Here is a 4250-nt window from a genome sequence, read left to right as displayed (position 1 = left end):
GACCAGATTGGGGAAGTTCTCCTTTATTATTTTTTCAGATAACTTTTCCACTTGTTGCTCTTCCTCTTCTCCTTCTGGTATCCCTATAATTTGGATGTTGGAACATTTAAAGATGTCTTGGAGGTTCCTATGCCTCTCCTCATTTTTTTTGAATTCTTGTTTCTTCATTCTTTTCTGATTGGATGTTTCTTTCTTCCTTCTGGTCCACTCCATTGGTGTGAGTCCCAGTTTCCTTCCCATCACTATTGGTTCCCTGTACATTTTCCTGTATTTCACTTAGCGTAGCCTTCATTTTTTCATCTAATTTGTGACCAAATTCAACCAATTCTGTGAGCTTCCTGATTACCAGTGGTTTGAACTGTGCATCTGATAGGTTGGCTATCTCTTCGTCACTTAGTTGTATTTTTTCTGGAGTTTTGATCTGTTCTTTCATTTGCACCATTTTTTTTTGTCTCAGTGTACCTGTTACATAGTGAGGGGCAGAGACTTAGGTGTTCTCCAGGGTGGGGCAACCCAGTCTCTGGGTATGACACTGTATGTAGGGGAGGAGTCTGAGAGGGAACAATGGCACTTGCTCTGCTCTCTGTGGGATTTCTGTCACTTCCCCCACTTCCCACAAGCAAATTGGGCCCTTCTGATGTTGATTCCTATGTGGGTGGGTTGGTGTATGTTCTAGGACCCTCCACAGGGTCTCTCCACCCACGTCTCTCCAACAAACTCTCCTGTGAGGCTTGGAGTCTCTCCTGGCACCTCAACCCCCACAGGTGTTTTCAACTGGTGTTTTGAGGCTTTATTTTCCCAAGCTGGGACCCTGGGTTGCATGGTCTGCCTCACTCCCCAGTTTTGCCTGGTTTATCTGCATGGGAATGTGGGTCAGCCTGGTCCACTAGCTGCCTTGTGTGCTGCACCCCTCCACAATCCGCTAACTTGCTGGATCCACCAGCTGTTGCCTTGTGCGCCTGGGGTCCGCCAGCCATCACTTTGCTGCGACCTCTCTCTGCCTGGCCGCCGGACTCTGCCACTCCTACCAGTCTGGATGAATATGTCTACTTTAACTCCTTGGTTGTTGGACTTCAATACAGTTCAATTTTCTGCCAGTGCTGGTTGTTTTTGTTTCTAAATTGTTGTTCTTATTTTGGCTGTACGAGAAGGAACAATGTGTCTACCTATGCCTCCATCTTGGCCGGCTGGTGCATATACTTTATCTTCACGTCTAAGGAGGCTCAAGTTAGCATGGACTACTTTGGAGGAAAAACATCCTTTTAACCTCATCCTTTCATGGTTCCCAACAGTCTGAAATGGCTTTCCAAGTCAATGGCCTAAAACTTTTTTTCTCTATTTAGTCCAACTTCCTCATCTCTCTTTGTTATATTCCAATCACATATGAACAAGCTCTTACCCTCCCCAGCTCTGTATAAGCCCAGATGTCTGTCACCAAGACCACTTGGCTGCATTTTAAACAGTGAGGAGGCAGTTGGGTAAACATCTGTTTTAGGGACAGATGTCTGCATAATCTTAGGTTTTCAGTTTAGAATATATTTAAGAATGTAAGTAAAAATATTTTTATTTTTCTATTAGGGCAATAGCTTTAAAATAATTGTTTTAGTTTTTTAAAAAAACAATATATGCACATTATTGACCATACAGTGTAGGAAAGGATTGAAAAATAAAATTATCTGTAATTTTATAGGTGACTTTTTGGTGTATATTTTTTATGCATTTATCTTATGCTCTGAAAAATAGTTTTCAAGTTTCTACCTTTCCTACAATCTTTCTCTTTTGTTAATATTTAACTTGTTAGAGGGTCAACTTTTACTTTTTAAAATTATTTTATTGTTGTCCAAATACGGTTGTCCCCATTTTCACCTCACTACCCCTCCACCTCACCCACCCCTGCTTCCCACCCTCAAACCCACACCCATTGGCTTTGTCCATGTGTCCTTCATACAAGAACCTGTTTTTAGATTAAACTTGACAACTTGACAACTTGCCAAGACTTTTGTGAGTGGTACTTTTTAAAATTCATAGTTAGGGCCAGAGATGTCCTTTAAAAAGTCCTGCATGTTTAAGAACCCCAGGTGGATGGACATATCTGCTTCTCATCTATCTTCCAAAACCAATCTTGCAGAGCACTGTGGTCAGTGGTTGCCTTGTTACTATATTGTTTTTTTCCTCTTCATCTGGCTTGGGATTAGTGATTCTGTTGAATTGCCTGTGTGTTTTTCAATCTACTTGCACCCATGAATATGTATGGTCTGCTCCAGTTCCATGCTTCCCATTTGAGAGCAACCCCTTTTTCATTTCTGTGTCCAACCCTGGCTTTGAGAATCTTGTCCACATAAGAAACTTTGGGTCTCCAATTTCCAAAGAGGGCTGTTCACCTCTTCAGTTAGTTAAATAAATTAAGTGTAACAGACAAAAACACTTAAATGGACATATCTTAACAGCTCTTAACTTCAGCTGCTGCCTCCAGGGAGCTGAGAGTGGTCTGAATAATGGGGATACCCTAACCTTAAAACCATAACTTTTCCTATTCTTGCCTGAGGATTGAGAGATGAAGAACCCCTGCAGACATGTTGTAAGACACTTTGCCTTGCAGGGATTTGGCAGAAGGTATTATACAACTCATTTATACTGCAGAATAGTTATAACCTTCATGTCTTCCATTTGTACTAGTAAATAGCAGTGGAGATGGAGCCACAGAAATGCACTTGATGAAGGGTGTGAATTTTAAACATGGAACTTTGATAAGTTACCATGTGGAAACCAAGAATACATCTCAAATGCAATGTCTATCACCTGTGAGGACAGAGTGAGTCCAACACAAAACATCTTGTACCTACATTGGTCTGTACAGAAATGTATTTGTGTATAATGTACCAGGAATGTGCTGAGAGAGAAAATGAATTACAACCATAAAAAGCTTGCTACCTTTAATTATCCTTAATCAGTGGTTTTAGCCATTTCCTAGTGAAAAAGGAATGGTAGTTAAACTGGAATCTCTCCGAAACTCTCTGTGAATACACATGCCTGGCATCTATAGTTGCCTGTTTATAGAATATGCTTAAATTAACTCTTAACCAGGCATCTGTAATAACCCACACAACAACTACCTAACCACACAAGAAATGCTACCTTTAATTAGACCATTGGGCCACCCATTATACAGGAGCATAGATTAGGAGAGTGATAGAAGAGGACATTGATTTTCCACATTCCTATAGTCCTTTCATAATGGGTGGGGATTTGTAGGATGTGTTTTCTTTTAAAAAATATTTTATTTACTTATTTATTTTTTTGAGAGGGGCAATGAGAGAGAAAAAGAGGGAGAGAAACATTAATGTGTGGTTGCCTCTCACGTGCTCCCTACAAGGGACCTGGCCTGCAACCCAGGCATGTGCCCTAGACCAGGAATCAAACTGGCAACCCTTTGATTCACAGGCTGGCATTCAACCACTGAGCCACACCAGCCAGGGCAGGATGTGTTTTCTTCTAACAGACCAGCTTTCACCACCTCCTTTAATGCACCTACCTTACAGAAGTCATGCTTCTAAGAAATAACTTTGTTCCCTCCCAGGCTCCAAATGGAAACTTTTCAAGGCCATATTTGCTATGAGGGATATTTATCATGGAAATTGAGTAACTTACACTTTAATTCAAGTGTCCTTTCAGCATTGAGAATAGGTTATTTTCCCCAGGAGGCCCCAGCAGGTTCCTGTTTTAAAGAAATTGAAAAGAAATATATTGCTTTCAACAGTCCCCAAATCAATACACTTTCAAACAGGAGCAACATTTTTGTGCTTTTTATGTGGGCTAAAGAATGTGCAGTCCTAAAGTTCTGTGTGATCATAATATTAATGCTTAAATGGAAGTCATTGTGCTGTGGGGTATGAATGATTGTGGTTCTTCTCTTGCCATTCTAGATTAAGGTGACCAATCTTTGTACACACCACACAGTAATGATGGCCTCCCGTCCATCCATCTGTAGCAACTTCTCTAGAGAACAGATTTAGGACCAGACCATTTAAACATCAAAATGTATTGCTTTTTCTTCACTTTAAAAAAGAAACAACATGTAGAGAACATTAGGGTACTGTGACTCAGTGCTTTTTTTTGAATAGCATCACCTGTCATAATGTGGCTGTAAGCTAGAAAGTCCTTGATAGCAGAGTACCAACATTTTATTTCTTTTCCTGTCTACCTCAGTGCCTTACTGTGGCCTGTATGGAAAACTAGCTCAATATATGCCT

Source organism: Phyllostomus hastatus, unplaced genomic scaffold, assembly GCF_019186645.2.
Source record: "Phyllostomus hastatus isolate PE091 unplaced genomic scaffold, TTU_PhHast_1.1 phas_scaffold_12, whole genome shotgun sequence".
NCBI lineage: Eukaryota > Metazoa > Chordata > Mammalia > Chiroptera > Phyllostomidae > Phyllostomus > Phyllostomus hastatus.
This window is presented reverse-complemented; position numbering follows the sequence as displayed.